General features: G+C 42.7%; 1 non-coding gene and 1 pseudogene across 1 annotated transcript; both read right to left on the bottom strand.

The window, feature by feature from the left end:
• Positions 1 to 7024: 7024 nt before the first annotated feature.
• On the bottom strand, positions 7025 to 15483 carry LOC129013275 (large ribosomal subunit protein uL23-like; annotated as a pseudogene).
• A 10331-nt stretch (positions 15484 to 25814) lies between these two features.
• LOC129013361 (U6 spliceosomal RNA) lies at positions 25815 to 25918 on the bottom strand. The gene has a single exon (XR_008493851.1). It is a non-coding gene; the product is annotated as a U6 spliceosomal RNA (small nuclear RNA).
• Positions 25919 to 26460: the final 542 nt, after the last annotated feature.

Here is a 26460-nt window from a genome sequence, read left to right as displayed (position 1 = left end):
ACAGATTTGAATCTTGAAAATTATGCATTGCACCTACCTGAGTGCTCGCTGCATGACTTAGTGCCATCTACCAGTAATATCTGAAACCACAAAATTTTCTTCTGTTTATTGTGCCATTGGGAATTGATAATAGACATTTTTGTTTTTTGTTACATTGGGAATTGATAATAGACATGATTTTTACTGTTCCCCAAAGGAATTATTTTACAAAATAAATAGTTTCCAATATATCAGGATTCTACTTTTCCCCTTGTATTTGTATGATAAAGTTTAATAGTTGCTAGTTCCTGGTGCACAGTGTAAATAATCCGTCCTCTAATCTACTTTGTCCCTTTCATATAAAGATGTAAGATAAAACATAATGTATACATTTTGCACTAAGCCAGAAGCACTCAATCTATATTTGATAAAAAAGTGATATTTACTAATTTGGCTCAAATTATGCAGATCATACATTGACTAATTGGCTCATGGATATTTAGTCTTCATTTAACTAAGAGAGAGTTTGCATTTTGTGTGCTATTCCAGCAAAGTCTGGTAATCCTTGTGATTAAAGAAACATGATTTATGTTTGCTGTGGAGAAACATGATCATCCTGGCTACTATGAATCACTCTGGAAACATCCCATCTGTTTCCCAATTACTCAGCTCAGATCATTAGATCAAATTCAGTTCAGTTCAACAAACATGAAGCACCTTTCTTGGTCTCAAAAAGCTTTCCATGATATAGGGAAGGCAAGCAAGCACATAAACAAATAATTATGATATAATACAATGTGATAAATACAACCATATATTACTACTAGATTTAGAAGAGGGAGTGCTTAACTTTGGAGTTGAAATGGGCTTGGAGAAGGCCTTCCAGAAGTAATGTTTGAGCTGGGTTGTAAAGGATGATAGAGTTCACCAGAAATCAGTATGAAAGGATTGTCCTAGAGAAAAAAAAAACCGCAGATGCCTTGCAAATGTTTCATTACAGCTGCTGTTGAATGAAGCGTGAGGCACTGTGATGAGAGAAGTGCAGGAGAGGTGGGTATGAGCTAGATCATTGAGGGCCATGGATACCATGTGAAATTGTGTGCTAAGGAGCTGGTGCAGGGTTTTAAGCAAAGGAGTGGTATGATCTTTCTGAAATACAAACCTGATTGTTTTATGACCATGATAAGAATATGTGTAAGGAGAAAGAAATTGGAGGCGATTAAGAGACCTAAATCAAGGCAGTGGCAAATACATTTGAGGTAGGTGGATTTGAGAGGTATGTAGGAGAAATGACAGGACTTGATTAATTTCAAAATTAAATGAAAGGATGCAGAGCTTTAATAATTATTTGGAAAATATTGACTATATTTTTAGTACTGTAGACATTTAGGATCATTTAAGCTTCAGAATTGGCTCAGAAAATTTATAAATGTGGAAAGAAAAATACATTAAAAACATTTTTTTTTTTTTTTTGAGACGGAGTCTCGCTCTTTCGCCCGGGCCAGACTACAGTGGCGCTATCTCGGCTTACTGCAAGCTCCACCTCCCGGGTTCATGCTATTCTCCTGCCTCAGCCTCCTGAGTATCTGGGATTACAGGCGTCCGCCACCGCGCCCGGCTAATTTTTTGTATTTTTAGTAGAGACGGGGTTTCAGCGTGTTAGCCAAGATGATCTCGATCTCCTGACCTTGTGATCTGCCCACCTCAGCCTCCCAAAGTGCTGGAATTACAGGCGTGAGCCACCGCACCCGGCATTAAAAACATTTTTAATGAAGATAACATTTTGATAGCATGAAATAAATCATTGACTAGGAAAATCATGTGTTGTATCTGAATTTAGATTTGTAGGCCTGCTTTGCAGCAACATGTAACAATTGTTTCAATAGATAAGAAATTTTTAAAACTACCATAGCTATAGCATCTTTGAAATGGAATATCCTATAGTTTAAAAAGTCATGGTTATATTTTCTGTTATTCTATGCTTTTGCTTTTACTGTAAAACTTGTCTGTCCACATATAAGCGATGGCCAAATTCCTCTATCAAATTTTTTTATGCATTTTTAACATCATGGAGATTAATACAGATTCTACATTGAGATGAATACTAAATTTAACTAGCATATTGTCAGCATATCCCCATCTGGTGAAATTTTCAGAAACTTGATTTTTTATTTTTTATTATTATTTTTTTTTTGAGACGGAGTCTTTCTCTGTCACCGAGGCTGGAGTGCAGTGGCCTGCTCTCGGCTCACTGCAACCTCCATCTCCCATATGCAAGTGATTCTCCTCCCTCAGACTTCCAAGTAGGTGAGATTACAGGCATCCACCACGATGCCCAGCTAATTTTTGTATTTTTAGTAGAGACGGGGTTTCACCACATTGACCAGGCTGGTCTTGAACTCTGACCTCAAGTAATTCACCCACCTTGGCCTCCCAAAGTGCTGAGATTACAGGCACAAGCCACCGCGCCCAGCCCATGTATCAAATATTTCAGAAAGAACTTAATTTAGCAATGTTCTTTTATCATACAATCTGCTCGTTAGAGAAAACCTGGCCTACTCTTTGCTGGTGATAGAAAATGGAATTTTCAGGTCATTTAAAAGATCACTTTCTATTAAAGATGATTTTTAATCCTCACTAGTAAATACAAGCTATTTATAAACACAATGTTTACAACACAATGTTTATAAATACACAATTCCTTTCACAAGTACCATCCAGAATCAAAGGTTCCTATTTTTTACCTCCTTGTAATTAACCATATTGTTTTTTCATCTTGCTTTTATGATAAATAAGTTCACTTTTCTGAGAGGCCTTGCACTCATCAGGAAGCATTTATTGTCTATTTGTAGAACACTGTCCCGGTCATCCCGAGAAATAAACTTCTCAAGGGCACTTTTATAATCCAGTTGCAGAGACAAAATAGACCTGTAAACTAATAAGTATACAGTGATAAGCAATTGAATAAGCAGTAATGGAATGCAAGAAAAAAAAAAGGATCCAAAAGAGAAAAGATTTTCTAGAAGAGAGTTTTATTTTATTATTTATTTATTTTTTGAAACAGGGTCTTGCTCTATCACTCAGGCCAGAGTGTGGTTGTGCCATCACAGCTCACTGCAACCTAAAACTGGGCTCAAGCGATCCTCCCACTTCAGCCTCCTGAGTAGCTAGGACTATAAGTCCACCACTATGCCTGGCTAATTTTATATTTTATTTTTTTAGAGATGGGGTCTCACTTTGTTGCCCAGGCTGGTCTTGAACTCCTAGGCTCAAGCAATCCTCCTACCTCAGCCTCCCAAAGTGCTGGGATTATAGGCATGAGCCACCGCACCCAGCCTAGAAGTCAGTGTTAAACAGCACTTAGAGGAAATAAATGGCATTTCCCTTCAAATATCGAGTATTTATTTATTTACTTATTTATTTATTGAGACAGAGTCTCACTCTGTCCCCCAGGCTGGAGTGCAGAAGCTACATCTTGATTCATTGCAAACTCTGTCCCCCAGGTTCAAGCGATTCTCATGCCTCACCGTCCCGAGTAGCTGGGACCGCAGGCGTGCACCGCCACGCCCAGCTGATTTTTGTATTTTTAGTAGAGACAGAGTTTTGCCATGTTGGCCAGGCCGGTCTTGAACTTCTGGCCTCAAGTGGATCCACCCACCTTGGCCTCCCAAAGAGCTGGGATTACAGGCATGAACCACTGAGCCCAGCCTAGAATTGTTATTTGAAATGTTCCAACAGGCTTTCTTCACTAAGAATCTCCTTAATATCAAGAACAAAAAGAGCCTTTTTATCACCACTTCCATTAAATCATTTGGGAGAAGGCCTAGGGCCAAAGTAAAAACCAGTTGGGAGCTCTGTGTTCCACATGGGTATTGTTATGGAGGCATGAGTTTCTACAGGCCTTCCTAACATTTTTCCAAAGATCCTTTGGCCATCTGGTAAAGACTATGAACTCCTCTTCAGAGTAATGTTTTTGAATAATATACATTTTTTACATTAACGTATAAAACTTGTGATACCACAATACGTATGTTTCTTTAACAAATTACATAATATTTAGTGGCAGTGTGATAACTACCATTAATATGTAGATGAACGTAAATAATACTTGGAGTTACTCTGCAACAACATAACATGACATGAATATGTCAGAGATTTCTTTTTTTCTTTTTGTGTTTGAGATAGGATCTTGCCTTTCACCCAGGCTGGAGTGCAGTGGCATAATCACAGCTCACTGCAGCCTCCACCTCCTGGGCTCAAGTGATCTTGCCACCTCAGCCTCCCGAGTAGCTAGGACTACAGGTGTGTGCTACCATGCCTAGCTACTTTTTATCTTTATTTTATTTTATTTATTTTGGTAGAGATGGGGTTTCACTATGTTGCCCAGGCTGATGTTGAACTCCTGGGCTCAAGCAATTCACCCACCTCAGCCTCCCAAAGTGCTAGGATTACAGGTGTGAGCCACTGCACCTGGCCTGTGTCAGGGATTTCTATCCATGAGGGAACCATAGGTACTACTGATAGCTGTGGCTTATTGCCTATACACATAATTTAAGGAAAGCTAGGTTTTGGTCAGTAGATAATTAAAATAAAGATGGAATTTTTGTGGGGTTTTTTGTTTGTTTGTCTGTTTGAGACAGGGTCTCATTCTGTCACCCAGGCTGGAGTGCGGTGCCATGCCTGGCTAATTTTTTAAATTATGTGTAGAGACAGGGGTCTCACTGTTGCCCAGGCTGGTCTCAAACTGCTGGGCTTCAGCAATCCTTCTGCCTTGGCTTCCTAAAGCGTTGGGATTACAGGCATGAGCCACCACGCCCAGCAAGATGGAGTTTTTGATGTAATTATTTCCATGGATCCCTTGGTGGTCCAGAGACCCCAGGTTAAGAAACTCTGTGGCTTAGCAATTACCTGAGAAGCCCCAGAAAGTAAAAGACTGAGTGGATAGAGCTCAGGACCTCTCAAATCCATTTCAGTTTTTAAAAAATTGCTTTTATTTCATTTTATATATAGAATTCCATATATGATTTTATTCAGAATAAAAATGATTTCTGGAGCTAAATAATGTATAATTTTGAAAACAATCATAGGCCAGGATCAGTGGCTCACACCTGTAATCCCAACACTTTGGGAGGCTGAGGTGGGAGGATCACATAAGCCCAGGAGTTCAACACCAACCTGGGCAACATAATGAGTCCCTGTCTCCACAAAAACTAAAAAATTAGCCAATGCGGTCACATGCACCTGTAGTCCCAGCTACTTGGAAGGCTGAGGTGGGAGGATCACTTGGGCCCAGGAGTCAGAGGCTGCAGCAAGCTAGGAGTGCATCACTATTCTCCAGCGTTGGTGACAGAGTGAGACCCCTTCTCTTAAAAAATAAGTAAGCACTTTTTAAATAGATATATGGAAAAAAAAAAAACTGATTCTCTGCTTATCTTGAAAAAAAAAAAAGCACCTTTACACTGATTTCTTTTGTCTTAAGCACATTAGTGTACCATCAAGTTTATAACCCTGGAAATAGAGATTGGAAATCAGTAGTATATAGTTAAAACCGTGGAGCATCAATAAGACACCCAGCAAAAATTTGTGAGTATCGTAGAAGAAGAGAAACAGTCCAAGAGTGGGCAAAGGAAGAGAAGCCTAGAAAAAGGAAAGAATTGTCAAAGAGGTAGGAGGAGAACATACCTTCTGTGATATTACAAAGCAGAGGGTGCCAAATGCTGCAAAGATGTCACATATAATGGGGACAAAAAAATAATACACTGAATTTGGCCCTACGAAGGTCAGTGACCTTTCCTGTGGTATTTTCAGCAGGTGAAGGGCAGATACCAGATTGCAATGGCTTGAAGACTGAATAAGAGATGAAGCAGAACAGTGTGGTAGAGATCAGTGCTTTTCAAATGTCTATGATGAAGCACATCTTTAATTTTCAATCTGTCATAGATTGACAACAGGGTCCTACTGTTCATGACTAGTATGCAGCTTGCACCAGATGCAATGCATCCCTAGAGCTGGGCAACAACCAAATTGGTTTATAGTCTGTTCAACCTGACAAGTCCACCGGTTCCAGGTTTGGATGTCATGGCCATGTCAAATGGCTGTAAAAGTTTCTAAATGCTTATTGTCAACTCTGTACAGTAGGAGAGATTTTATTTTAAGAAGTTTATCTGTTGGGTTTTTTTGTTTTGTTTTGAGACAGAGTCTTGCTCTGTCACCCAGGCTGGAGTGCAGTGGTGCAATCTCGGCTCACTGCAACCTCTGCCTCCCGGGTTGAAGCGATTCTCCTGCCTCAGCCTCCTGGGTAACTGGGATTACAGGCACGTGCCACCACACCCGGCTAATTTTGTATTTTTAGTAGAGACAGAGTTTCTCCACGTTGGTCAGGCTGGTCTCGAACTCCCGACCTCAGGTGATCCACCCGCCTCGGCCTCCCGAAGAGTTTTTGTATTTTTAGTAGAAATGGGGTTTCACCATGTTGGCCAAGCTGGTCTCAAACTCCTGACCTCAGGCGATCCACCCACCTCAGCCTCCCAAAGTGCTGGGATTGAAGGCATGAGCTACTGTGCCCAGCTTTGAAATGGTGTTTCACCATGTTGGAAGGCTGGTCTTGAACTCCTGACCTCAAGTGATCCTTCCACCTTGGCCTCCCAAAGTGCTGGGATTACAGGCATGAGCCACCACGCCAGGTGGCTTTCTCTGAGTATCTCCTAATGTTCTTCATGCTTTGCATTCTTTTCAACCCTTAATTTGGATCTCCAGCACCTAAAATAGTTTTTGGTACATAGAAGGCATTGAAATTAAAAGGTTTTTGAAGAAATGAATGAACTTTCATGTGAACAGTGGAGGAAGACGTCCTGTGTTTCTAGATTTTACAGTAGAAAATCCTGCCTTACTTAGCCTCTTTATTTTGCCTCTAGGCAGAGATTTCTCAGGGAGAAATCATCTGGGAGGCCCATCATCTTTTCACAGTCTTTGAGTGCATTAAAGTGTTCCCTCTGTTTTCAAAAAAAAATTTTTTTATGGTGAAAAGATATACATATATTTAGAACTAGCCAGCTGGACTCAATTTAGACGATACCAATTTTTTAGCAATATCCAAAACATCTTAATCAGGAGCCAGTCAAACATGCCTTCTTCGTTCCATCAGGCCGAATCAGGGTGTTGACCTTGGCCGCATCAATGTCACAGAGCTTCTTCACAGCCTGTTTGATCTGCTGTTTGTTGGCTTTAACATCCACCGTGAACACAAGTGTGGTGTTGTCTTCTATCTTCTTCAAGGCAGACTCAGTGGTCCGCAGAAACTTGATGGCATAACCGTCAAGCTTGTTTCTCCTGGGGGCGCTATTCCGAGGATATTTGGGTGGCCTCCAGAGTCGCAGTGTCCTGGGCCTCCGGAACGTGGGTGACGTGCGGGTCTTCTTTTTTTGTGTGGATGTGGACACCTTTCAACACTGCCGTCTTCGCCTTTAAAGCCTTTGCTTTGGCTTCGGCTTTAAGAGGGGCAGGCGCTTCCTTTTACGCTTTTGGCGCCATCTTGTGAAAAGGGTCCTGTTTTCAAAAATTATATCACTGACCTTTGCTCAATAGGAACTGTACTTTGAGGTTTTTCTTTCAAAATTGGTAATGGATTTGCCTCTGGGTTTACCTTCCTTTCCCTCTTCCAGGGCATACATTAACAAAGGACTATCAGGTTTGGGACCATGCCATTGAAACGGGAAAAGTTCCCTTGTCCCCCCTTGCAGGGCGTGCAGTGGGGGTGTGGCTCGCTTCTTCAGTGCTCCGATGCTCAAACTTCTAGAGGAGCATACAGACGGGCAGGATGTGGGGCTCCGACCCCACAGCGGTGTCTAGCGGTGAATATTTACAGCTCCTGAAGCCCCAGTGGGCGTATGTTACAGGATGCTCTTTTAGTTTTGCTATCTCTAGGCAGCTTGTGTTAACCAGCTCAATTAGACCCTCTACCTTGTCGCAAGGACAGAGGACTTTCTGTATCGCAGGTTCTTGCCTTGGTGTACCGGAAGAATCCGATCACAAGTGGGCTTGGAGAATGAGTGCAATGTTTTATTGAGTGGAAGTAGCTCTCAGCAGATGGGGGAGCCAGAAGGAGATGGTTTTCCCCTGGAGTCGGGCGCGCTCTCCTTCGACGACCCCAGCCAAACTCCACGTTATTCTGCTGGTCAGTGGCCAGCCTGCATGCTGGTGCCTATCGGCACGTTCCTGTAGACGTCCGGCTGCCTGTGTATTCCTCCACCCAGGTGCTCCTTTCCAGGTCCAGCTGCTTCAGTCTCAGCCTTGCTAGGGTCTCGGGTTTTTATAGGCACAGAATGAGGGCGTGGCAGGCCCAGGTGGTCTTAGGAAATGCAACATTTGGGCAGGAAATGCCTGTCCTCAGCTAGGTCCCTGGGGGTGGAGCCCAAGCCAGGGACCACGCCCTCCTCGCCGCAGCATTTCCCTTCCCTTCTTCTGTGTCATTTAAAGGGACCAAGCTCTTCCCTTCCCAGCACTCTCCTTCCATATCACCATAACCACAGAAGAAAGAGAATTTACCTCCAAAGAGCTCAAACTTTAATATTTTAGCGTAAAATATTTTAGCGTGAAAGAACTTTAGTGGTTCATAAATCTCTTCACTTTCTTCTTTCTCTAACTGGACTGATTTTCAAACATCCCTCTTCTTTTCTCATCTAAAGCATTGCCCCTAGCCCAAGCAGTGGAACGCAAATCTGTCCCCGGAAAAAATGAGAATGGTGACGTAAAATGTGAGCAATGGCTGGACGTGGTGGCTCATGCCTGCAATCCTAGCACTTTGGGAGGCTGAAGCAGTGGATCGCTTGAGCTCAAGAGTTCGAAATCAGCCTGGGCAACATGGTGAAACTCCATCTCTACAATAAATACGAAAATTGGGGCAACAGAGTGAGACTCTGTCTCAAGTAAATACATACATACATACATACATACGTACGTACATACAATGTGGGCAACATGATCAGGAGTCAAAGAAAAGTGGACAATTTCAGTCACTGATTGGGAAAACATTTGTTGAATACTTAGTATGTACCAAACAAGGCACTGACTCCCAAGTGTGTAGTTTCCCTCCAGGGACACATAAAACTCAAATCCAGTCAGATGTGCCAGGATTGGTTTCTTCGTTTAAGTGTTCAGAGGGACTTTTTCAACCAAAGCAACTGGAAAACTTTTTGCAGCGTGTACCACTTCCATAGCTAAAGCACATCCTATAGTAGGTTTTTAACCTTAAACAGACATTGTTTAACAGGTTTAAAGAAGAAGCAGGAAAACAGGAAAATCCCAGCGGGGGGTGTGTGTGTGGTTTGGGAAAGGGGTGGTGGAAGGTGATTAAATGCTAACTTTCATACTTTTTGGAAATAAGTGGTGGTTGAATTTATGGCTTAATCAATTAGGGTTATTCTGGCTTTTTTGCCCTGTTCTGGGGTAAGGAACACCTCAACCTTTACTCTGCATCTGGTCCTTAGCATAAAGTACTTACTCTGGACTGGGCGCGGTGGCTCACGCCTGTAATCCCAGCACTTTGGGAGGTCGAGGCGGGCAGATCACGAGGTCAGGAGTTCGAGACCAGCCTGGCCAACATGGCGAAACCCTATCTCTACTAAAAATACAAAAAATAGCCGGGCATGGTGGCGGCGCATGCCCATAATCCCAGCTACTCTGGAGGCTAAGGCAGGAGAATCTCTTAAACCTGGGAGGCAGAGGTTGCAGTGAGCTGAGATCACGCCACTGCACTCCAGCCTGGGTGACAGAGCGAGATTCTGTCTCAAAAAAAAAAAAAGAAAAGAAAAGAAAAATGTATTGCCACATTAGAGGTGATGATTGTTGAAGTGTGTGGTGTGCATGTATTTGTCCATTCATTTAAAAACAATTTGGTGAATACATTCTCTATGTAGCATCCTCAACTGCCCTAAAAGAGCTTTCGGAGAAGAAACGAAATGCAGATGGTCACAATTTAACCATGGTTTGACTAAACGATTTTTCAACTTTTACGATAGTGAAAGTGACATGCATTCAGAACCCTTCTAGATTTATGATGGTATTGCATCCAGATAAATCCATCATATATTGAAAGTTTTTGAGTTACGATATTTTCAATTTACGATGGGTTTATCCGAACATAACACCATCGTAAATGGAGGAGCATCTGTATATGTCAATGGCCATAACACAAAGAGGAAAGTGTTTGTGCTGCACTTTAGATAAGGATGCTATATGTTTTTGATGGTATAGTATTAATTCCATTAACTTGACTGTAAATAGCTCAAGGCCATTTAGAAATACCACATGAATAGAGGGAAAGTCCACTTCATTTACTTTTCACAAAGACAAATTGGGATCTTATTGATCCCCCTTGTAGCAAATGATCAAGCTAGAGAAATTGGGAGAATATTAAATAAATATCACTTTGGCATAAAAGGCTATGTCACATTAAAAGTGTATTTTTGTAGCATATTGATTTCTCACATGCAGTTACTTAATTCTTAGAGCACCTTCTATGAAGGCTTTTTATACCACAAAAGACATGTCTACACTGGCAGGTAAAATTACATGATAGAAAAGCCTGGCTTTTGCAGTCAGATGTGTTATTAGAATGCTTGCTCCTGCTTGGCCGGGTGCGGTGGCTCACGCCTGTAATTCCAGCACTTTGGGAGGCCGAGACGGGTGGATCATGAGGTCAGGAGATCGAGACCATTCTGGCTAACACGGTGAAACCCCGTCTCTACTAAAAATACAAAAAAATTAGCTGGGAGTGGTGGCAGGCGCCTGTAGTCCCAGCTGCTAGGGAGGCTGAGGCAGGAGAATGGCGTGAACCCAGGAGGTGGAGCTTGCAGTGAACCGAGGTCGCACCACTGCACTCTAGCCTGGGCAACAGAGAGAGACTCTGCCTCAAAAAAAAAAAAAAAAAAAAAAAAAAGAATGCTTGCTCCTGCTTTATACTAGGTGCATGACCTTGGACAAAGTGTCAACTTTTCTGGGTGCCAGAGTCCTCATCTGAAAACAGAAATAGTACTACCTCTAGGGTTGTTGGATAATCAATAATAGCTTTTTAAAAAATTGACACATTGGCTGAGTGCCGTGGCTTACACCTGTAATCCCAGCAATTCAAGAGGCGGACTCTAGAGGATCACTTGATCCCAGGAGTTGGAGACCAGCCTGGGGAACATACAGAGACCCCATCTCTACAAAAAGTTAAAAAGTTAGCTGGGGATGGTGGCGTGCACCTGTAGTCCAAGCTACTTGGAGAGGCTGAGGTGAGAGGATTGCTTGAGGCCAGGAGGTTGAGGCTGTAGTGAGCTGAGATGGTGCCACTGTTTTTTTTGTTTTTTGTGGGTTTTTTTTTTAATCAACTTTTTTTTGTTGTTTTTTGTTTTGTTTTTTGTTTTTTGTTTTTTGAGATGGATTGTCGCTCTGTTGCTCAAGCTGGAGTGCAGTGACATGATCTCGGCTCATTGCAACCTCCGCCTCTCGGGTTCAAGCAATTCCCCATGCCTCAGCCTCCCAAGTAGCTGGGACTACAGGTGTGCCCCACCATGCCCGGCTAATTTTAGTATTTTTAGTAGAGATGGGGTTTCACCATGTTGGCCAGGCTGGTTTCAAACTCTTGACCTCAGGTGATCCACCCACCTCAGCTCCCAAAGTGCTGGGATTACAGGCATGAGCCACTGCACCCAGCCCGTTGTCTCTTTTAAATGTTAAAAAATAAATACGGCCGGGCGTGGTGGTGCAATTACACCTGTAATCCCAGCACTTTGGGAGGCCGAGGAGGGTGGATCACGAGGTCAGGAGTTCAAGACCAGTCTGGCCAACATAGTGAAACCCTGTCTCTACTAAAAATACAAAAAATTAGCCGGGTGTGGTGGTGTGCGCCTGTAATCCCAGCTACTCGGGAGGCTGAGGCAGGAAAATCACTTGAACCCAGGAGGCACAGGTTGCAGTGAGCCGAAACCACTCCATTTATTTTGAGACTCTGTCTCAAAATAAATAAATACATAAATACATAAACAATGCTGTTATGAATCTTTGTGTACAAGTTTGTGTGTGTGGTTGTACGTTTTCATTTTTCTTAAAAATATATGTACCTATCTGTCATATGCTAGTAATATGATAATTATGTTTAACTTTTTTTTGAAGAGACAGGGTCTTGCTCTGTCACCCAGACTGGAGTACAGAGGTACAATCATAGCTCCCTGCAGCTTCCAACTCCTAGGCTCAAGCGAGTTTCCCACCTTGACCTCCCCAAGTGCTGGGATTACAGGTGTGAGCCACCGTGCCTGGCCTGTTTAACTGTTTGAGGACATTATTTTTATTATGAAAATTTTCAAAAGCTGAAAGAATGGTACAGAGTACCTGTATCTCTCCATTTAAAGTCAATAATTATTGACATTTTTTCAGATTCACATCCCCATTTCTCTGTCTGATTTCATTTTTTAGAGCCAGCACTCTTAACTACTAAATTACATTTGTCCCTAATTAAATGAGTGAACATAGGTAAAATAGTATAATCCTTGGCCAATAATGGCTACTCAATAATATAAATTCCCTCCTCTCCTCCCTTCCTCAATACTTAGAAATATAGGATCTGGAGCTGCAAGCTCTACATCAAGATAAGAGAAGTGAAAACTGAATTAGATTCATGAACCTCACTGTCTGCTGTGTTCCTGGACCAAGGTCAGTGGAACTAGGAAAGTGGCCATCCAAACTGTGATGATTCAGGGGTTCAGTTGCTGGTTGATTTTACTACGGTGAGATAATTAGGAAGGGCAAAATATATTCTATGAATAGTTAAATTAGCAGGGGGAAAAAAAGAGTCCAAACCATCACAACTGTTTTTTATTTCAAGGTAGCAGGAACTTCAGCTCACACATATGCAAACAAACCTATTCTAACGCAAAATTTAAAGTCTCACGTGCTAATGCAGACTTTTTCACATTCCTCCCACTGAGTGCCTGGACATAAGGAAGGAACTGTATAAGTGAACTGACCAGTGCTGAAGTTTTACCAAAACACCAACAGAAAGGGTCAGTTTCTTTCTGGACAGTGATATTGAGCAGGTGAAAAGTATGGCAGCTCATTACTCTACTTTTCACTGATTTTTGAAAATAATCAACCATAACTTTAGATCCTTGGGGTCCCCAGAACAACTTTCACTCCCGTGAAATCCACACGCTTACAAGAAGCTGTTGGGCTTAGTGGAATTTTTATGAATTCCAAACCTGCCAATCATAATTTTCAGGCATCAGGCCTTTAGCAGCCACTTCTTATCCAGAGATATTCCTGTAACAGAGGTTTTCTCCCCATTGCTGAGATAAATCTACCGAGATTATGAATACTTTTGGTCTTGCAAACACCCAGTTGTGCTGCCTGAGTCCTACTAGATCCAGACCAGACATTCTGAACCCTGGCTGTGCATCAGAAAGAGACCACTATCACTTCTAGCAAAATTAACAATGTCTTAATCTAATCTAATACCTAATCTATATTCAAATTTTCCCGATTGTCTCCATAATGTCATTTTATAGCTTGTATGTTCAAACTAGAGTCCAGCAAAGTCCACACAGTTTGTTTTTTATTCTTAAGTCTCTTATAATCTAGAACAATCTGAAATACCCCCAGCCCCCCGACTTTTTCTTAATGCCATTGACTTGATGAAGAAACTAAGTCAGTTTGTCCTGTAGAATGTCCTACCTTCTGGATTTGCCTGATGGTTTCCTTGTGATGGCCTGCCCCTGTTCCTCTATTTCTTGTATTTCCTATAAGCTGGTAGTTAGATCTAAACGGTTGCTTACATTCAGGTTACACAATTTTGGTAAGAAATTTTGTAGGTTATGCTGTGTCCTTCTTACTGAATCACATCAGGTGCACAAAATATCTGCTTGCTCCACTGATAGTGAGGCCAAGATTGATCAGTGCAGTCAAATGGTCACAGTCTGATCTCTCCCATTGCAAAGTTGTGTTTCCCCCTTTGACCAGTAAACTAATCTGTGGACTGCCCTTTGGTCCTTTTATTTACCACCACCATGTGCCGTGCTTACAACCTGGAAGATTAAAGGGAAAACTAACTAAATAAATAATTATCTTTTCTTTTCTGGTTTGAATCAGTAGATTGAAATCATACAATGTTCTCTGATCGACTGGAGTGAAATTAGAATAATAGAATGAAATTTAGGAAATTCACAAATATTTGGAAATTAACTCCTACCTTTTTTTTTTTAGATGGAATTTCGCTCTTGTTGACCAGGCTGGAGTGCAATTGCGCAATCTCAGCTCACCACAACCTCCGCCTCCTGGGTCCAAGAGATTCTCCTGCCTCAGCCTCCCGAGTAGCTGGGACTACAGCCTCCCACCACCACACCCGGCTAATTTCTGTATTTTTAGTAGAGACCAGGTTTCACCATGTTGGCCAGGCTGGCCTCGAACTCCTGACCTCAGGTGATCCACCTGCCTCGGCCTCCCAAAGTGCTGGGATTACAGGCATGAGCCTCCGCACCTGGCCTAACTCCTACATTTCTAATTTTTAATTAAACCAAGATTGAGACCAGGCACAGTGGCTCACACCTATAATCCCAGCACTTTGGGAGGCCAAGGTGGGTGGATCACCTGAGGTCAGGAGTTCAAGACCAGCCTGACCAACATGGCAAAACTCCGTCTCTACTAAAAATACAAAAATTAGCCCAGTATGGTGGCACATGCCTGTAGTCTTAGCTACTCAGGAGGCTGAGGCAGGAGAATCACTTGAACTTGGGAGGCGGAGGTTGCAATGACCCAAGATTGCACCACTCCAGCCTGGGGGACAGAGCAAGACTCCATTTCAAAACAAACAGACAAACAAACAAGATTTTAAAAACTGCACGAGGCATGGTGGCTCACACCTGTAATCCCAGTACTTTGGGATTGAGGCTAGGAATTCGAGACCAGCCTTGAGGCCAGGAGTTCGAGACCAGCCTCACCAACATGGCGAAACCCTGTCTCTACTAAAAATACTAAAAATTAGCCAGGCGTGTTAGCACTTGCCTGTAATCCCAGCTACTTGAGAGGCTGAGGCATGAGAATCACTTGAACTCAGTAGGCAGAGGTTGCAGTAAGTGGAGATTGCACCACTGCACTCCAGCCTGGGCAATAGAGCAAGACTGTCTAAAAAAAAAAAAAATTTTCTAACCCAGCTTCATGATTGGACCCCCTCCTCCAAACTTGCTTCTCTGCCAGTATTCCTGATGCAGAGGCTGTCTCTAGTCCTGCAAGCCAGAAACCAGTTAGCATCCTGCCACCTCCTTCTTCCTCAGTCTCACCCTTCCTTAGCCAATTGATCACCAGTCCTCACAATTTTATCCTCTAGCATATCTCAGACTTTTTACTTTTTTCATCCCCCTGGTCCAGGCTGCTGTCATCTTTCACCAGGGCTGTTATGGTTCTTATAGTCTTGCCCACCTCCTGCTTGTTCTCCACACTGTAGGTAGAGAAATATTTCCGAAGCTCAGAGTTCATCCTGTTTACAATCCTTCAATTGCTTTGTGTTTTAGCATAAAGATCAAGATCTTCAATGAGGTCTGCAGGGGCTAATCCGGAACTCCCTCTGCCTCCCAGCTCCTATACCCACTTGCTTTCTGGGCTACAGCTGCTATAGCAACACTGACTGTTCCTCAAATGCCTTGTGTTGTTTCCTGGCACAAGACCTTTGCACTCACTGTTGCCACTGCTGCCAATGCTATTATGCAGCCTCTTTGCTCAGCTAACTCCTACATTTCACTCAGATCTCAAGCCCAGGATCATTTTCTCTGAGAGATTGTCCATAATCCCTCAGACCAGGACAGGTCTCTCCAGTGGTGTGTGCTGTCAGCATCATGTGCCTTCCCTTCTAATCACAGTGTGGATTAATTTTTTTGTGATCGGTGGATTAATGCTTATCTCTCCCACTAGATTGCTCATCCACTGAAGGATGCGACTGTGCCTCTTTTGCTCACCACTCTCCCAGTGCCTAGCACCTCAGCTGGCATGTAGTAGGAGCACTCTGTCTCTCTCTCTCTATATATATATATGTAAAATATATATGTTATTTAAATGTTATGTTAAATGTTAAGTTTAAAAAACATGATGAAGGGTGGGGCGTGGTGGCTCATGCCTGTAATCTCAGCATTTTGGGAGGCCAAAACGGGCAGATCACTTGAGGTCAGGAGTTCCAGACCAGCCTGGCCAACATGGTGAAACCCCATCTCTACTAAAAATACAAAAATTAGCTGGGTGTGGTGGCGGGCACCTGTAATCCCAGCTACTTGGGAGGCTGAGGCAGGAGAATCACTTGAACCCAAGAGGCAGAGGTTGCAGTGAGCCAAGGTCATGCCACTACACTCCAGCCTGGGCAACAGAGCAAGAATCTATCTTGCAAGAAAGAAAGAAAGAGAGAGAGAGAGAGAGGAAGACAGAGAGAGAGAGAGAGGGAGACAGAGAGAGAGAGAGAAAGAAAGAAAGAAAGAAAGAAAGAAAGAAAGAAAGAAGAAAGAAAGAAAAAGAAAGAAAGAAAGAAAGGAAGGAAGGAAGGAAGGAAGAAAGAGAAAGAAAGAAGGAAGAATGTGGAATAAAATTCTTATTTATATATCATTTCCACATATTTTTAAGAAGCAGGATTATTCAGTGTTGTCTTGTTTCCTGCTTTTGACTGAACATTATATGCGAAAATGTATATCATATATAGGCAAAAGATATATGTGCAGAGAAAAAGGTTGAACGACAATGTTACTGGTGATTGCTTTTCATAGATAGGATTTCAGAGGTATTTTATTTCTTCTTCAGACTTTCCGTATTTTCCAAATATTTTTACAATGAATACATATGTTTTTATAATTAGGAGACAGCTGTGATTAAGAACTTACACTTTGGTGTTGGCCAGATTTGAGTTCCAGTCTTGGCTCTACCTCAGCTGTGTATTAGCTGACTGACCTGGACAAGTTACTTAACCTCCTCTAAGGCTCAGAAGAATACCTAACCACAAAGTTATTGCAAGAAGCAAATGACACAATACATACAAATTACTTAGCACAATTTCTGGCATATCATTAGTAGTAGCTCTTGTTATAGATTTTGATCTGATAAAAAAAAATGTTAACTTTTAGGCAACTCTGGGCTCACTGCCTATGGGTTAGCCCTGCTCCACAAGGAGCAGCCACTCTAAAAAAATAAATAAATCAAAATTAAAACAAATAAATAGGCTGGGTGCAGTGGCTCATGCCTGTAATCCCAGCACTTTGGGAGGCCAAGGCGGGCAGATCACTTGAGGTCAGGCGTTCCAGACCAGCCTGGCCAACATGGTGAAATCCCATCTCTACTAAAAATACAAAAATCAGCTGGGCTTGGTGGCGGGCACCTGTAATCCCAGTTACTCGGGAGGCTGAGGCAGGAGAATTGCTTGAACCCAGGAGGCAGAGATTGCAATGAGCCGAGATTGCGCCACTGCACTCCAGCCTGGGCAACAGAGTGAGATTCCATCTCAAAAAATAATAATAATAAATTAAATAAATAAATAAGTGAAACAAATAAATAAATGTATTACTTTAAATTTTTAAAATGCCTTTCCTTGGAAAAGAAAAAAAATGAAAATAAAGTTCATATCTAGTTTCAATTATATTTTCAAAAAAAAAAAAAAAACCAGCCAGGCACGGTGGCTCACGCCTATAATCCCAGCACTTTGGGAGGCTGAGGCTGGTGGATCACCTGAGGTCAGGAGCTCGAGTCCAGCCTGACCAATATGGTGAAACCCCGTCTCTACTAAAAATACAAAAATTAGCCAGGTGTGGTGGTGGGCACCTGTAGTCCCAGCTACTTGGGAGGCTGAGGCAGGAGAATGGTGTGAACCCAGGAGGCAGAGCTTGCAGTGAGCTGAGATAGCGCCACTGCACTCCAGCCTGGGCGACAGAGCGAGACTCCACCTCAAAAAAGAAAAAAGAAAAAATACCCAGATTGTTGAAAGTACTGGACCTGGAGGACCAACTGTAGGAAGCAAGGTAATTGAAATTTAGGAAATTAATTCCTGAGTCACTTTCTAAAAATAAACCCAAACAACAACCACAACAAACACCTAACATTGCCAGCCTAGAGAGAGGTGAGAAAGCAAACACTGAATGGATTCGTACCCTGAAGTGCAGCAGCAGTAGCAGTGCCCCTCACAAATCTTTAATACGGTGATAGTGAGCAGCAAACAACATAGCCAAACTGATTTGACTTGTGTCAAAAATACAGTGGGCAGCAGTGGGATCTGGACAACCCTCTAGTTGATGAACACAGGCTTAGAGGGCCTCAGCTTCTCCATAGCAAATGGGCAAATTTGTTCTGAAATCCAGTTGATAACTTTGTGAATTATCTGGGATTGACATGTCGTGTTCCAGTTAGGACGTGTGGAGTGAGATAGACCAGCTTTGTTGCTGTATTTGTTAGGTTTTCTCTGGTGGAAAGACTCCATTGGAATCCCAGCTCCACCACCTTACCAGCTTTGTGGCTTTGGCTGAAAGCCACTCCTGGACTTTGTTTTCTCATTTGTAGATGGGGATGATAATTCCTCCCTCACCAGGAGGCTGAGCAGTTGGAATGTGATAACATATGTGAAAGTCTAGACCAGAGCCTGACAACTGGCAGGACTGACATGTTACTCCCCACCTCGTAGGATGACCCAACCCAAGAGATAGAAGCAACTGAACTGTGTCTGTACCTGAGCAGTTACGGCAGTGAGAGTCTCAGCCGGCTTCCTCTGTGGGGCCTGTACCCTGCAAACAGGGTTCTGTGCAAGTCGTGGAGGCTTCAGAGAGGGGATAGAGTCAGCCTCTGCCTTCAGGAAGCAACATCACTCACCAGCCCTTTCACCCACTAGACTGTTAATGGAGGTTTTAAATAGAAAATGATGTGATCTTCTTTCTTGAATGATTATGCTGCTAAAGTTTTTAAATATAAACTTAAACTATGATACCCCCTACATATACACACACAGTCCTTATGTCAGAGTGGTGACTGTCCACCTGTCACAGATTTTTCACAACTTTTTATTTTGAAAAATTTCAAAGATAGAAAAGTTGCAAGTAGTACAATGAACACCATATGTCACCAGATGTTCACGCAGATTTATCAATTAAATTTTACTGCATTTATGTTCTGTTTTTTAAAAATCATTTGCTGAACCATTTAAGAGTTAACTATAGACACTGTGACACTTCATCCAAAAATACTTCAGCGTGTATCTCCTAAGAATAAAAATATTCATCCTATGTAACTATAAAATAAGTATCTCGGCCGGGCGCCGTGGCTTACGCCTGTAATCTCAGCACTCTGGGAGGCCGAGGTGGGTGGATCGCCTGAGGTCAGGAGTTCGAGGCTAGCCTGACCAACATGGAGAAACCCCGTCTCTACTAAAAATACAAAAAAAATCAGCCGGATGTGGTGGTGCACGCCTGTAATCCCAGCTACTCAGGAGGCAGAGGCAGGAGAATCACTTGAACCCAGGAGGTGGAGGTTGTGATGAGCCAAGATCATGCCATTGCACTCCAGCCTGGGCAACAAGAGTGAAACTCCATCTCAAAAAAATAAATAAATAAATAAAAATTTAAAAAATAAGTATCTCACTCAGGAAATTTTACATTAATACAATAGTAGTATTGAAAATACAGTCCATATTCAGAATTTCCCAGTTATTCCAATAATACCCTTTGTAGGTTTTTAAAATACAGGATCCAGAAGAAAAAAGGAAAAAAAAATCACACGTTTCACTTAATTGTCGTGTCTTATCCAGTCGATTTCTGAAATTCAGCCCTTTCGTTTTTGGAGCTAGAGCTGTTGTTTTCCCATTAATTTTATCCACTTCAGTGGGTCTCATAACTAAATGCAAGCCCCAGTAATTTTACATCTTCACTTTTGATCCATGTACTTAAAGAAAAAAAAGTGACTTCTATTGAATATAATCCAACCATTTCTCAGTTCTTAGCTTTAAACAATATTTGAATAGAATTGTAATGTTAACAGCATGCGCGCAATGACAGATCTGGGCAGGGAAGGTGGGGGCATTCAGCTAAGGGCACATTCAACTCACAGTAATGACCAAATATTCAGGTTACAAGCTGTGGTTGGAGATGAGACCTGAATCTCTCCCTAGGTAAGGTAAAGAAGGATCTACGAAGGGTGAGAGGAGAAGCCGCAAATGGGTAACTTTTCCCAGAGGAGAGAATATTTTGCGAGAAGAACCCGTCTGAATGTTGGAAGACTTCTAGGCCAGAAGAGAAGCAGCAGGGTATGCTGGAGACCCAGAGAAACCAGGGGAGTGGGGTGTCCTTGGAGGTGAGGAAGGAATGGGGTGCACAGATAATGAGAAACAGACAATGAATTTCATCCCTGAGCTGCTTATGGTTTTTAATTCAAGATGTGAATTAGGTCAGGTGCCGTGGCTCACACCTGTAATCCCAACACTTTGGGAGGCTGAGGCAGGTGTATCACGTGAGGTCAGGAGTTCAAGACCAGCCTGGCCAACATGAAACCCTGTGGCATATGCCTGTAATCTCAGCTACTTGGGAGGCTCACTTGGAGAACTGCTTGAACCCAGGAGATGGAGGTTTCAATGAGCCAGTGAGCCAAGATTGTGCCATTGCACTCCAGCCTGGGCAACAAGAGCGAAACTCTGACTCAAAAAAAAAAAAAAAAGAATGTGAATTAATTCCAAGACCAGGCCAGGAGGAGGGGGCATTGGGGCCCAGAGCTATGCCAGCTGGAGTCAGATCAGATAACCTTCCGGAGAGGCAGGGTGTAGGCCAGGCCAGAAGCTCAAAGCCCCAGACCTTAGATCTCCTAAGGCAAGACTCATTTAGGTAAGCAAACAGGAGTAGGCACTGGGAACTGTGGAAAGGGAGAAACCCAAGCATAATCGTCAGGAAGAGAAGTTGCCGAGGAGCACATGAAGGGACAAACTGGAGGACAAAAGCCAGTTCGGTTGGGATGACCAGGGAACAAATGGAAAGAATCTGTGTCCTTGACAACATTGAACCACTGAGTTAACCAACTGCAAAACCGCCCCACTGCTGTACTACTTCTTGTTATATAAAATAATAAATTTCTGGATCGTTAAAAAAAAAAAGAGGCAAACTAAATCAATAAATTAAGAAACTCCCTAAAAAGCACAGTTTTAAAAAAAACTCTTAAGAGCCAAGAAAATGAAGTAAAACTATCAAATAGGTGAACATAACGTAGTTACAAAAATTATAGCAGATCCACTCAAACTGTTAAGTAGATCTTAACATATAATTAGATTTAAATGTTTAAAAGGAATAAAGTTGTCAGTGAATGATTTTTAAAAGATCAGAGAGAAAAACAGAAAGGCAGGCAAAAGGAAAATCTGGCCGGGCACAGTGGCTCACGCCCGTAATCCCAACACTTTGCGAGGCCAAGGTGGGTGGATCATCTGAGGTTAGGAGTTCGAAACCAGCCTGGCCAACATGGTGAAACCCTGTCTCTACTAAAAACACAAAAATTAGCCTGGTGTGGTGGCAGGTGTCTGTACTACCAGCTACTTGGGAGGCTGACACAGGAGAATCACTTGAACCCGGAGGCAGAGGTTGCAGTGAGCTCAGATCTTGCCACTGCACTCCAGCCTGGGCAACAGAGCAAGACTCTGTCTCAAAAAAGAGAAAATTTATATAACTCTCAGTTTCTTTGTTTTTTTTTTTTCTTTGAGACAGAGTCTCGCTCTGTTGCCCAGGCTGAAGTGCAGTGGTGCAATCTCAGCTCACTGCAAGCCCCGCCTCGCAGGTTCATGCCATTCTCCTGCCTCAGCCTCCCGAGTAGCTGGGACTACAAGCGTGCGCCACCATGCCCAGCTAATTTTTTGTATTTTTAGAAACGGGATTTCACTGTATTAGCCAGGATGGTCTCGATCTCCTGACCTTGTGATCCGCCCGCCTCGGCCTCCCAAAATGCTGGGATTACAGGTGTGAGCCACTGCGCCCGGCCAACTCTCAGTTTCTTAAGACACATGAATATATATGTGTGTGTGTGTATATATATACATATATACACACACACACATATATACACACATATATATATACACACGCATATATATACACACATATATATATCCCCACAGTCATGTATTACTTAACCATGAAGAATACATTCTGAGAAAAGCATCGTTAGGCAATTTCATCATTGTGTGAGCATCATCAAATGTACTTACCACAAACCTAGATGATATGGCTACTACACACCTAGGCTATATGGTGCAGCTTATTGCTCCTAGGCTACATACCTGTACACCAAGTTACTGTACTGAATACTGTAGGCAGTGGTAACACAATGGTACTTGTGTATCTAAACATATCTAAAAACAAAAAAAGTGCAGTAAAAATATGGTGTTATAATCTTTTTATCTATTTATTTAGTTTTGAGACACAGTCTCACTCTGTTGCCCAGGCTGGAGTGCAGCGGCGTGATCTCGACTCACTGCAACCTCTGCCTCCCAGGTTCAAGTGATTCTCCTGCCTCAGCCTCCCGAGTAGCTAGAATTATAGGCGTCTGCCATCACACCAAGCTAATTTTTGTATTTTTAGTAGAGACGGGGTTTCACCATGTTGGCCAAGCTGGTCTTGAACTTCTGACCTCAGGTGATCTGCTCACCTTGGCCTCCCAAAGTGCTGGGGTTACAGGCCTGAGGCACCACGCCCGGCCTATGGTGTTATAATCTTATGGGACCACTGTTGTATATGTGGTTTGTGGTTCACTGAGATGTTGTTATATGGTGCATGCCACTATACACACACACACACACACATTTGTGCACACACATGCACATACACATGCACACACATGCGCACACACATGCACATATATGTCTAAGTATATAGCTCTATATATGTATATATACATATATGGGCATATGTGTGTATATATGTGTGTGTGTATGTATAGTATACACAATTTGCCCCGTGAAGGAGGCACTGATGAATACGGAGGCATTCCTGATTATTCAGGTGGTGTGAGCAAGGGAAAGTAGAGTACTAACTGCTGATGGTTGAAAAGAGGTTTGAGGTGCTCTTGCCAACTAACAAGAGAATTTTTGCCCGAATAACTAGAATGAGTAGAGCATTCACAATCCATGGTATTAATATGGTTTGAAGGCAGTGTGAGTATGTCATAGCAGAGGGGGACGTAGCATGCAGTCTCTATTGTCTTGTGTCTCTGTGGTAAACTCTTCTCAGTAGATACCGAATAGTCAGGGTGAGATTATTAACCCCTTCTTCATCTCTGAGAAATTAACCCCACAGCACTCCAGTTTACCGGTACAAACCTTACTGTAGAGTTGTCTACTGGACTGTGAATAAATTCATCGGGTTCTAATTTGCAAGTCGAACTCTAAAATTTTCAATCTTCTTGCCTTCAATTTATTTTGAAAACAGTCTGTGCCCGAGTTATGACAAAGGAAGGGAGAATTATATTTTCACCCTCAAATTAGGAATAACTGTTTAAATGAAACACCCATATTCCACTTAGAGACTGTAGTATTGACTACTTTCCTATTCTTACGCCTTCTAATTCTTAAGTGGGGGCAGTGGGGCCTTTAACAGCTGCACATTTCCAACACAGTCCTCCCTAAATGGTGTCAAATGACTGGGAATGAAGTTTTGGTAACTCTGGATGATTTATGCAGCCACTTAGTCATCGTTGTTCCATCAGGGGAAACAATGAGAGGCTTTTGTTTGTGTTTCTGTGTGTAGGGTGTGAGGGACAAAGAGAAGCAAATATTCATATAATGAAACTTTGGTCCTCTTTTTTTCCTCTCAACAGAGGTCTTTATATTCAAATTACTATAAATATAACATAAAAATAGAATATATACTGCATTGTGGCTCTTTCTACATTGTTTACATGTATTTGCCTAGAAAGCTGCTTTTTTTCCTTCTCTCTCGTTCTTTTTTTTTTTTCTTTTTGAGACAGTCTCTCTCGCTCTGTTGCCCAGGCTGGAGTAGTGGCATGATCTCGGCTCACTGCAACCTCCGCCTCCCGGGTTCAAGAAATTCTCCTGCTTCAGCCTCCTGAGTAGCTGGGATTATAGGCGTGCGCCACCATGCCCGGCTATTTTTGGATTTTTAATAGAGACGGGGTTTCACCATGTTGGTCAGGCTGGTCTTGAACTCCTGACCTTGTGATCCACCCGCCTCGGCCTTCCAAAGTGCTGGGATTATAGGCGTGAGCCACCGCGCCTGGCCCCTTCTCTTGTTTTTCAAAAAAAAAGTAATGCATGAATGCATTCTAATCATAAAATAATCAAACATTATGGAAGTACGCAGAATAAAAAACCAGTCTCCCTTCATTGCCCTCACCCAACCTCCACCCCCACCATCCAGCCCCTACAAAAAAGATCCTTTTAAAAAAAAAAAAGAAAAACCTCCATTGCCCTGGTTTTGGGCAGTTTCATAAGAACAGAAGACATATTGCAAGCAACAGGAAAATTCTAAAATATGGAAAATCAGAAATCACTGCAAATGGACCCCACTGTGAAGTATACCCCGGCAAATGCCAGGGAAAATTGTGGCAGTGTTTGAATGCAGGTCGAGGTAGCTCCTCTGAAGAAAAGGCACGTGGAGCCAAAAACATCTGGGTTTGCTTCTTTCTACCTCTGCCACTAGCTAGCTGAGTATCCTCGGGCAACTTTAGTTTCGCTAGCCATAAGGTAGACATAGTCACAGAGGCATGAAATGAGATTGTGTGTGCTGAACACCTGCCGAAAGCCTGAATACTAGGATACTAGGTCTTCAGCAAATATTAGCTTTCCTCCAACCTCCGGAAGAACTTTGCTGCATCTGAGGCACCTAACAGTTTATTCCTGGTAAACTTCTAGTTATTTCTCGATGTTTGTGGGGAAATGATAATCCTATTTTGTACACTGGTTATAAAAGGTGAAAGAGAGCATGGTTTGCTGTCCTGCCAGGCTGCTCAGAGCATGTCAGTGTTTTGCAGGGTTAATTAAAGGCTGATGTGAAAATAGGTCTCCATTATATTTGAGTTCAGGCAATGAATGTGGATTCAGACAAGAGTGCTGAGGATTAAGAAATCCTGGTAGGCCAGATGTGGTGGCTCATGCCTGTAATCCCACACTTTGGGAAGCCAAGATAGGTGGATCGCTTGAGCCCAGGAGTTCAAGACCAGCCTGGGTAACATAGGGAAACCACCACCGTCCCTGTCGCTACAAAAAATTAAAAAAAAAAATTAGCCAGGTGTGCTAGGGTGCACCTGTATTCCCAGCTACTCAGGAGGCTGAGGTGGGAGTATTTATTGAGGCTGCAGTGAGCTATTATTGTACACTGCACTCCAGCCTGGGTAACAGAGCAAGGCCCTGTCTCAAAAATAAAAATAAGTAAATAATAAAAGAAATCCTGGCCAGGCACAGTGGCTCATGCCTGTAATCCCAGCACTTTGGGAGGCTGAGGTGGGCAGACCACCTGAGGTCAGGAGTTCGAGACCAGCCTGGCCAACATGGTGAAACCCTGTCTCTACTAAAAATACAAAAATTAGCCAGGTGTGGTGGCTCGCACCTATAGTCCCAGCTATTCGGGAGGCTGAGGAAGGAGAATCGCTTGAATTTGGGAGACAGAGGCTGCAGTGAGCCGAGATCACACCACTGTACTCCAGCCTGGGCAACACAGGGAAACTCCGTCTCAAAAAAAAAAAAAAAAAGAAATCCTGATAATCATGGGTATATTATCTCCTGGAAACCTGTATCACTAGGTGACTCATTAAAAGAACAAATTTAATAATGGGGAACACTGATACAAGAACATTGGATTCTCATTATTATTTTAAATATGGAACATTTCACAAATGTGCATATCAGCCTGGGCAGGGTCAATGCTAATCTCTGTATTGTTCCAATTGTTAATATACATGCTGTTGAAGTGAGCATAGATTATTGCTTTTAATAGACTATTTTCTTTTCTTTTTCTTTTTATTTTTTTCTGAGGCAGAGTTTCACTCTGTCACCCAGGCTGGCATGCAGTGGCATGATCTTGGCTTGCTGCAACCTCTGCCTCCCGGGCTCAAATGATCTTCCAGCCTCACCATCCTGAGTGGCTGGGACTACAGGCACAAGACACCATGCTTGGCTAATTTTTGTATATTTTTTTGGTAGAGACAGGGTTTTGCCATGTTACCCAGGCTGGTCTCTAACTCCTGAGCTCAAAGCAAATCTGCCTGCCTTATCCTCCCAAAGTGCTGGGATTACAGGTGTGAGCTACCATTAATAGACTATTGTCTAGAGCATTTCTAGGGTCATAGCAATATTAAGTTGAAAGTACAGAGATGGCCAGGCACGGTGTCTCATGCCTAGATGGGTAGATCACTTGAGGTCAGGAGTTTGAGACCAGTCTGGCCAACACAGTGAAACCACATCCCTACTAAAATACAAAAATTAGCCAGCTGTGGTGGTTCACGCCTGTAATCCCAGCT

The sequence above is a fragment of the Pongo pygmaeus genome, chromosome 15 (assembly GCF_028885625.2).
Source record: "Pongo pygmaeus isolate AG05252 chromosome 15, NHGRI_mPonPyg2-v2.0_pri, whole genome shotgun sequence".
NCBI classification, from domain to species: domain Eukaryota; kingdom Metazoa; phylum Chordata; class Mammalia; order Primates; family Hominidae; genus Pongo; species Pongo pygmaeus.
The sequence above is the reverse complement of the archived record's forward strand: the minus strand, read 5'-3'. Positions and strand labels throughout refer to the sequence as shown.